The sequence below is a fragment of the Lactuca virosa genome, chromosome 9, assembly GCF_052849685.1.
Source record: "Lactuca virosa cultivar CGN04683 chromosome 9, Lactuca_virosa_CGN04683_v6, whole genome shotgun sequence".
NCBI lineage: Eukaryota > Viridiplantae > Streptophyta > Magnoliopsida > Asterales > Asteraceae > Lactuca > Lactuca virosa.
In genome coordinates, this window is record NC_136434.1 from 295303818 (window position 1) to 295315242 (window position 11425).

An 11425-nucleotide genomic window follows, 5' to 3' on the forward strand; every position below is an offset into this window, starting at 1 on the left:
CTGCTTTGATGAAAGATAAGTAAAAATGACTCTACAGTCATTTCTATGAGTATTAAATGGATACAAGTTATATAAGACTTAGAGTAAACAAACAATCAGTTGTGTGTATCTGCCCTAAGCCCACAACCAAAGAAGGAACAGGAAATGATGCGGAAGACATACATCCCATTGTTTGTTAGATCATCGTTGTATATAACCCCTGTGTATTCACTCGGTACTCACGGAGTTAACTGTAATAGTTCCTTTATATTTGATGAAAAGATCCTTTAAGAAAACTCTTATTTCTTATAATAAAATGATAACCACAGTAGTTCCTTTTATAATAACTTAGTTTATACTAGCTATATATAATCTAATATCGAACGGATAGTTAATTGTGTGAATATGCCCTAAGCCCACAACCAAACAAGGAACAGGGAATGAGGCGGAAACACACATCCAACTACCTATCGGATATTAATTATATATAACCCTGGTGTATAAACTAAGGTATTATATAATTAACCACTTAAGGTCCTTTAAGTTTTACTGGTTTAATAAAATGGATTAAACCCTTTACTGGTTAAGTTTCTAGTTTTGTACTCAAAATTTCTTCATTTGAAAAGTATGTTTTGTACTAGAAAACTGTGCATTGAATTAGTGTCCTATGACCTGACCCATACATGGTACCCCTTATGATTACTTGGTGTATACGGAATATATATATATATATATATATATATATATATATATATATATAGCTAAGCTCGGATAGATAGTAATCTGGGTGTATCTGCTCTAAGCCGACAACCAAACAAGGAACAAGAAATGAAGCAGAAAGCACACATCTTACTACCTGTCAGACCCAATTAATATACATCCCTGAATGCATACACTAAGGAATCATAAAGTTAGCATTATAGGTCCCTTTCTACTGAATGTACTAGACTCGACTGTTATGTGTCTTGTTTGTAAAATGTAAGTTTTTCCCTAGTTTATAACTATCTTGACTCGAAAATAGTTTGTATTACCTTTCAAGTGGAACTGTCACTTACTGAAAGTAATGGGAAATTATAAGTACACAGTTGTCTTTTGAATTGACATCCTGTAGTACTGATTACCTTAAAACATGTTTGTTTTATTAAGGTCATAACGTGAGGAATAGTACCCATACTATACGCTCTCCCTGCAAGAGATTATGGGGACCAAACACGACTTCCGCAAACAAATTGCTAGGTCGTGCAAAATTCACATTAATGTTATGTGATCATGTATACCCAATTTTACTATCACCTTTTGTTTAGAACAATGAGTTACCGATTCATTGGTATAATTAGATCTTGTAGTGTTCTCATGTTATAGCATCTTAGTATGTTCATTCTGTTATAGTGTATAGTGTGTTCGTTCTGAATAGTGTATATTATGTCTCTCTGATGTATTGTTTCTACCTCCCTGTTTCTCTTTATAGTATGTTCTAGCATCTAGTATGAACTGAACCTCTAAACTATACACCTTATAGTTTACTAGTATTTTACTTGAACTGTTATTAAAAAGAGTCATTTTACTACTAAGTTATGCTGGTACTTTAAAAATGGAGTTTTCTTAAAGTAAAAAGTAACATAACTTTAAAAGAGTTTTTGAAATGTTTTGACCACTTATAAATGTCATAAGCAGTCTTTTGAAAATGTGTATAACGAACAATTACACAATTGTCATTGTGTTCAACTTCTATTCCCCCCTTAAAAGCATTTAAAACAGTTTAAAACATTGATTACCGGGTATGAACTCACCGTGTGTAGGTGATTCAAACGAATATGCGCGTAAGGATGAGAAGTTCTACGAATGAAGTCCCGAGACTTAACGAGTCCTAAATAACATATAATGACATATATTGACATAAGTATAGTGTTTAGAAGCAACCAAATGCAAGAAAACACCTTACGGGACTAGGAAACACTTTGACCAAGTGTTGGAATCACATGTGATTCAAATTAAGGGAGTGTACGGCCATGACAAGGAGTGTGCGGCCATGGGTGTGCGGGCAGGGAGTGTGCGGCCGCACACTCATGGTAAAGAGTGCAGAAAACCGTTATCCAAAGGTGGGGAGGTTTGTGGGACAATTGCTCAACAAGAGGTGTACGGCCACACTTGGGTGTGAGGCCGCACACACCATACCAATACGAGTTCTGAGCAGTTCTAAGGACTTATACAAGTGTTCTTAACAAGATCTAAGCTTAACAAATGGGTACTTACGATCCGGAAGCTCGAGAAGGTCCAAAATCGCCAAGAACAAGTGTGTGTTCTTGGTGAGATTTGAAGATCTATACAAAATATGATTTCAAATGGATGAAATCAAAGGATGTAACTAGTTTATGAAGATTAACAACAAATCTGGAGAAGAACACTTACAAACTCGAAGATCTAAGCTGAAAATCGGATGGTAGTTGAGAGCAAAATCGAGTTCTAGGCTTGGGAGGGTGAAAAGGGATTAAAGGAGGCTGAGTTATACCTTTGTACACTTGAGTGTACTGCCAGGAGAGGGGTGTGCGGCCGCACACCCAGTGTGCGGCCGTACCCTCCTGAGGTTGGAGTACAAGGCTCGATTTTGGAGCCAGAATTGTACGCGATCCATTTCTATACTCGAGGCTTGAATGTACTGAGCTTTGAACCTTTAAACGGACTCTAAACGAGGCTAAATGATAGAAGAAATGAGTCTGACACTCAGCCGAGCTGACTGACTGAGCTTTACAAGGCAAAAAATTTCGGGTTGTCACAGTATGGAACCAACCAAGATGATTTGATAATCATATATGGTTAGGTAAATTCTCACATATGGTTTTGTAGGACGTGTCTGAGGTGGTGCCGTTTATACCTACATTAAATAAAAATTTCATTTTGAGAAATTTTGAAAACTAATTTATATATATAAATATATATATATATATATATATATATATATATATATATATATATATATATATATATATATATATAATTAATAAAAATGACCATCTTCTACCCTAACAAATAAAAAAGATTTTGTCAGATATCATCTTCTAGCTGTTTATTTTCTTAGTAAAGATTTATATATGATAGGTATTTAATACACATTTCAAGTGATTAGCATTAAGCATTTTTTTTAAGTCATGTATTTTGGTAAATGTTTTTTAATTTCAATACAAATTTATATTTACCTATATATACGTATATTTGTTCATTATTATATCCTTATTATTTATGTAAAAGTATTACCTTAAAAAATATGTAGTATTTATAACTTTATATTAAATTTTTATTTTTAACAAACATGTGTACTACACGGGTTTTACACGTAGTTTTAGAGTATTTACCTATATTTTATCTTTCATTCGAATGATGCCATGTGGCATTCATGAAATTCACTCCCACTAAATTTTTTTAAATGCGTAAATTAGATAATATAATAAATATTATTTATATTATAGTTCCATATTTATAGAATTTGCTCTTAAAAATAGGTTAACTCATTTTGATTATAACAATTTAATGTCATCTTTGTACGGGCTCATGTCTTAACTACTTGCTAATCATGTAGCTACTTTATTATAATATATTTCATTTGCTATTTAAAAATAATAATTTAATGTATTTAATGTTTATCCCCTGTAAATTAGGAAAATATCTTTTTAATTTGAATTTTGAAAACAAAATTTTTTACTTATTTAAATAATTAATACACCAAAATTCCATTTTAAATTGTCCTTCATTTTCCAACTGGTCTCATCACAAAATTTTCTTTATTAAATTCTATTTTTATATTTTAAATAAATTTATTACGAATCGAATTGAATCTAGCAGCTATATAATTTCTAATGATTCCTTGTAAATTAACTTCCATACTTTCGAGATTATAGTGTTGGTTGGTATGAAAGTTTCCAAATTCATTATCACTCTCTCACATATATGGAAATAAATAAGATTTTGTAATTTTATTCCAATATGTCAAATTTTAAATTTCTGAGATTTTAGTCTTAATTAGCAATATATATTGATAGATGATGAAGGTAGTCTCACAAATGATCGAGTTTCACAATCTATGTAGTATTACCATGACATTCCGTACCCTTCAATTTTAAATCATTTTTTTCATCCCTATATTCAGTGTGCACTAACTCACAAGGTTTCCTGGTACAGTTATAATTAGAAGCTGGTACAAACTAACATTTATATACATTTAGTAAACACCCTCTATTTGATTTTAATTTTTATGGTTATTCTATTTTTTATGATATTGAGATTTAGGTGTTTGATAAAATATCTATGATATTGTATGTGTGATGCATGTTTTTTTGTTATGTGTGATGTGTATGTGGCACCGATCAAGTTCTATACCAATGATTCTTTGAGTATGAGTTTTCATTTATTTGAATTTATTATAACTATGTTACTATTTTAATAGGCTCCAATTTGAGACTTTCATATTAGTAATATGATTTGTTTTATTCATTTCTTAAGAGGTCTAAATTATAAAAACAAATTTAAAAAAATGTTCAAAACAACCAAATTGACAAATTATAGAAATTTACTTTAAAAGTACATTATTATAAATTCGGATCAGTGATATTATGGTTGTAGGTGTGTTTTATTGTGGTTATATGTGTTTATGTTACTATTTTTGTATTTCTCATCCAGATTAATGAAGCACTTTGACACTAACTCTACCCTTAAAAAACAGGGTCATATACATAACCACCGTAATTTGGACCAATGTTATTGTGGTGATGTGTGTTAGTTATTATGGACTTATGATTGTATGTTTAGGTGTTATTGTGGGTATTTTCTTTTACATGGGTATACTATGAATATTTTACATTGAAAATTATTCTCGATCATATCATAGAAAATTTCAATTTATTTCTCATTAGAGCATTATACTTTCAAATTACAATGCTTTAATTGGCCTCACTTGGATTGGTTTATGTAGGATATGTTTTTCCTTTTTTCTCTCTTTGTGTATGCATCAGTGTGTCTCTATATGTGTGTGATTGTTCATGTATGTTATTTTTTGTAAAATTGAAAGTAAGTTGTTATAATAAACCTTTACTAGATGTGTGTGTGTGTGCTACTATGAATGTGAGTATGTGTATGGTTGTATCTGGAAATAGCAATGTAGTTTCATTAAGGCATTATACTTTGGAAAACATAGCAATCAAAGCTAATAGGAATCCCCTTCGGTTTTAGGGTAACATTGTTGATTGGATTATGTTAAAATGGAGCACCTTTACATTCTGAGGGTGAATCTTTGTGTGTTTGTTTGTTTGTACGTATGGCACATCATCTGGAAAGTAGTTTTTGGATATTTAGGAGTTTGTGTGTGTGTGTGTGTAACAAATCTACCAAACATAACATTATACTGTCTTTAAACTATTGTTTATATCAATCTACTTTGTAACATGGTATTTCTCTAACCCCTATCATATAAAAAAATTAAAAGATTAGCCCATCTTATAAAAACAATTTATAAAAATTATGGTTGTTTGTGTTATTGTGTCTCTGTTTGTATGTAAGTTACACTGCATGTGTGTATGTGTGATTTCTGTTTTCATTTTATCTCAATATACTTTAAAGTAGGGATCCTTTATATATTGAGTTTTCATACATGTACCAGTTTTGTAAATACTATTTATATGGCTATATCTATAAAAATGTCAACACAAGTGTTTGTTTATGAATAGTTTTGTGTATAACAGTGTGTTATTGTATATATGTGTGCATTTTATTTATGATAAAACAAAATTAATTCTCTAATATAATAACAATATATTTGAAAAGGGTCATTTTTTGTAATTTCTATTTGGATCGTTTTGAAAATGTCAACATAAGGTGTGTTTCTGAATTTGAGTTATTATGGCAGCTTTTGTGAAAATAAAACAAAATTCATATTCGTAGCAATATACTCTAATAAATGAAGGTTTTTTTGCTACATGTCACACTATCATTCAATTTGTTAAATGTCATTTTATGGTTATTTTGAATTAATTTTTTTTCCACATGTCATTTTATAAGTTTTTCTATTTTATTAAATTCAATATAATATTTTAGTATAATAATTACAATAATTGTAGTAATAAATTGATATCAATTTCATTTTATAAGCTTATTAGTTTCTTTTGTTTATTTATTTAAATTATTTGTTTAAATTTAAAAGATAAAAAACAATTTCAATTATAATAATTCATTATTTTTCTTATTTTGTTATAAATTCAAAGTTCTCAAATATTTTGACTTTTATATTTAATTTTTTATAAAATTAACTCATGTAATACATGGGTCTTACAACTAGTGTACATTAAAATAGGGACCATTATGTAATTTCTTTTTCATACATGGACCATTTTTGAAGCTACTGTTTATGTGATTGCTTGCATTAATTGCCACTTGACGATTCTGAAACTTTGTTTCAGTATTTTCAACACTTGGACTCTTCAACTCTATGGTTTACTGATTTTTCTCATTTCATCAGTTGGTATCAGAGCTCGTGCGATCAACTTTGAGACTTAGAAAATTTTTCACAAAATTATTTTTTTTAAGTTTCAAACCAGTATCACTTGTTCTCAATGGCAAGTGTGAATCAAAACCAAAATGTTCTCTATTCAGTTTCAATTGCAACCGGTCTTGGCACAGGAAATCATGAACCTATCCTTGTACCAAGTAAATACTCTTCATGGGCAGATCGCATCAAGTACTACGTGGAAGGTCATGAATCTGACATCTGGACCTTCATTTCCACTGGAAAACATAATGCATAATTTATGAGAGATACCAAAGTTCCTGAAGCTGACGCCACTCTTAAAATCTCTAAAGTTATTTATGGATCTGTTTCTACTGTTGCTCAACTTCGTGAGAGGAAAATCAAGAATTTTGAGGCTAAGGCAATGAAAGAGCTCTTATCTAGAATTCCTCATGAAATCTCTGAGAAACTTCCTGATGAAGATAAGGGATCACCATTTAATGTCTGGAATGCACTCAAGAAACAGTTTGAGGGAACTGACAAGATTCTTGCAAATAGGAAGAAAGTCGCCTTGTTAGATATGGATAGCTTTAAAATGTTACCTAATGAAACTCTCCTTGATGCATATTGCAAGTACAACATTGTTGTGAAGAGGGTGAAGAAGCTCAAAGGTGAAAGATCGCAAGAGGATTTCAATATGAAATTCTTGAACAGTCTATCTCCTAAATGGGATACAATGCACATGAGCATGCTACAATTTGTAACTAACCTAGACACTATGTATTTGTTTGATATGTATGTTGAACTTCGACAACATGAGCCTAATGTCAACAAGCTAGGTCAAGGAACTCCCTTTGATAATTAAGGACTTGTAATGGGAAATTCAGCAATCATGGAAAATCCTTTTAAAAACTTGATTGCACATCATAATCCAATCCCAAACCATTTTTCAAATCGATTTTCTAACCAAGGATATTGAGCGTATCGTTATTAATGTTCAAGTATGGATCAACAGTACAATCAAAATCAATACATTCCGACTCAACAACCTCTTCTAAAAGTAAATGGGTACATGAAAAATCACCAAACTTTCAGTGGAACCACAATGGAATCTCCTCAAATAAATGAGGAAAATGAGTATGAAGAATGCTTGGCACTTCTAACCAAGTTCAATCCAAACTTCAAGAAGTTTTATGAACAAAGCAACTGCGAAATTCACAGCACAAAGTTATTAGCAACCCCAACACTATCATCAAAACTCTAGTAACTTCCAAGGAGGTAACAAAAATTAACAGAGCTTCAACTCTTATAATTCCTCCAGCCAATAGAAGTACAACTCTAAGAATTCAAATTCTGAAAGTTACGATTCCCATAGGTCAAACACAAGGGTTCATGATTACAAGCTGAAATCTTATGATGATGATGGAGTAATCAGGTGCCATAATTGTCAATGTGAGAATCATTTTGCTAAGGATTGCAAAATGAAGAGCAAGAAGGTCAAAGATGAAGCATACTACCTTCAAAAGGTGGAACAGATCAAGAAGCAGTCAAAAGACAAAGCTTTCATGGTCATGGAAGCACCAAACGTGTAAGTTTGGGAAACAGATGTTGAAGCAAATCAAGTAGAAGAAACTGATGCCTACAAAAACTACTTCTGCTTCACAGTTGATGATGACAAAGACCCTTGTCCTCTCCATAAACAATTGTTGAGAAGGTACAATTTATGATTCGTGATAATCATTTAACTGTTAAACCATTCTTAGTTGACATTGACCACCTTTCTGAAATAATCAAATAATATGTTGCCAACGCTAAGTATCATGTCAATTACTACAATTACTGATCACCACTCTGGTTAGATTTGAAGAATTGAAATGTAACAGGGCTAAGTTAGAAAATGACCTTGAAATCAAAACTGAGGAACATCTTATGTCAGTTGAACATTATGAAATTATATTGAATCAACGTGACCATCATTGCAAAGGACAATTGTGAGATGTATGCCCAAATCAACACAAAAATCAATAGTTATAAGGCATCAAAATCCTTGCTTGAAGAAAACACAAATGTCATTCTCTCTGGACCAAAACTATCATGGATCAATTATGGTCTTGGTTATGATGAAATGAACAAAGAAATCATGAGTCCTAGTACTTAACCATAGTTCTTGCCATGTGATCCAAGTCTCTTCACTGGAGACAATGAGGATCAACAAGAGGTGGTAACTGATGGGTTTAGAGCATAACAAAAAATCCTATGTGTGCATTCAACCCTAATAATTTGATCTATGTTTTCTCTAATTGAACATAAAACTTTGAACAACAAACCAAGAAACCTAATAACACTAGGCTATTTTCGAAATCATACTAATTAGGGTTAGCAATGTTATCTTGATTGTTATTGTTGTAAATAACAATGAACACCTTCTTGAGAACTCTTGGAAGCAAGCGCCATAAGTGTCGCGCCTCTAATGGTTCACACCCAAACCCTAACAACCAAGGGACTTGAAGAGAGATGAGAGAGATGGAAAAAATCGGAATTCCTCTAAGGAATCAAGGCTTTGAAAAAATAAAACCCCATAGGGATTTATGTCACACCCCGGCCGTCGGCGGAAACACCAGGCAGTGTAACGTCATTTCTCGTATCATAGTTATCAACTTCCTGAAAACACGTGCAATTTAAAATACGTCAACATAAAGTTGGTGAGTCCACAGGTTTTGACTCCATATAAAAATAATACATTTTCCAAGTTAAAAAGTATAGTTTTGAAAGTAACATTTTGACTCTCCAACGTTTAATATATATATATATATATATATATATATATATATATATATATATATATATATATATATATATATATATATATATATCCTAGGTATAAAAGTTTACTTACCAAATAAGTATATACCTATAAGTCTCATATACTATGAATATAAGTGTTTGTAATTCCATACAAATGAAAGTTGCTACGTATAAATCTTATTTCAATTCTATACGAGTAAAACTCCTACGTATAAATCTATTTCAATTCTATACGAGTATGTGTGTTAGGTATAATTATCTACTTAATATACAAGTAGTACCTAGGGTATAAGTAGGGGGAAACTTATACTTAACATTAATACTTGTATAACGACGATGTATAATGTTTCTAACAAGTTGCTACCATGAGTCTGTAACCGCTGCTTGACAACAAAACCTCTGACAAACACACTCATGATTTACCATGAGAAACAATACACTCATGATTTACCATGAGAAACAATACTGCACGCTTCATCGACGCCGGAACAATAACAAATAAAAGGAACAGATCGTCACTTGCTTGTCTTGGGTTGTAATTAACAACCACGAGTAGGGTCGTCAACCCTATCTTATTCATACACGACTTCCTCGCTCACAAAGGATTAACGGTTACAGGTCAGATGACGTCCACTAACATCCCCAATCTTAGTTGATGAATGAGGTAGCTCATGTAGACTTTGACGGCGTTCTATAGTCCTAACAACAAAAGCATTTTCATGTCTAAAACCCTAAGTTACTAGACTATGCTTTTAAACATTACTCCTAACTTCATCACATTTAGGCAGTATAATAGTTATAACTTGAGGTAAAACCAGGTTTTATCTTGACATAAAACCAACAATAATAACATATAACATAACAGGTTTTATCTTGACATAAAACCAACAATAACAACATACTTATCAATTACATATAGAACTTCCGCGTATAATTCTGGAACTATATCACACACAAAATATATATAGAATCCTAAGTATAACTCAAGATATACATTAGTATACTACTATAACAATAACATGCTAACAACTTTACGATAGTTGTATATGTTCAAAATATTATATTTAAATAACTATATCCCGGTTATTATAACTATCTACGTTGATACTAATATACTATCATATAGACATAATAATAATGTATATATAATATTTAGCATGCGTTTTCCCCTGAAATATTAGAAAGTGGGGCCGTGAAACTCACCCTAGTAGCGTGATTTTATGTAATTTAAGCAGAAACGGTCAGCGTATTAGGTCGTCGGGGCTCGGGATGCAAGAGGGCTTCAGCAAATGAGAGAAAGGAAAGAAGTTCAGGTGTAGGAATAGCTGAAGTCGGACCTGCTATTTATAGTATGATTTTTGGCCCACACGTCGTGAGTTTTATAAGGCTCACATCGTGAGTCATGGCTGGTCACCCCGTAGACTTGCCATTTGCGTCCCTACCTTCGCATGGTGTCCCTTTGACTCCTCACGACGTGAATCAATCCTTGCTCACGTCGTGAGTTTGGATATTATCCCCTCGTAGCCTCGTCACACCTTCTAGATTCTGATATGTGGCAAAATGACTCCTCACCTCGTGAACATCTATGCTCACCTCGTGAGTTCAGACAGATTAGGGTTTCTGACAGTTGTATCTTCAGAAGGTCGTATCTTTTGCATACCAACTCCGTTTTTTACGTTATTTATATCCACGCGTAGGTATTTACGAGTACTACAAATATCTTTTAGACTCCAATAGCTAACTCTAATTATATTTTTAATTCCTCTTATTATAGAGTTTTATAGTGTTCGGTTTATCATAACTTCTTCACGCGAAGTCAGATTTAGACGTTCTCCACATTCTTGGAATCGTATGGACGTATAATTTGAGTTGTATCATAATTTATGCATGAAAGTTAATACTTTAACATGAATTACATAGTAAGTTTATCACATTACTAGTTTAACAAGATCACATTACATGATTGGCATAATCACATGTGATTGTTATTAACCTATTTTGACCGGTGTTATAGTTGAATATGTGATAAGGAAGGTATTGGATAAGGCAGGTATCTCCAAGATAACCCTAATCCCATAACTTCCTCTCTAAGGCATCCAAGGCATCCTTAGAGCCCAAGGAAACCCTAGAATCATTTTAGATTTTGTTCCC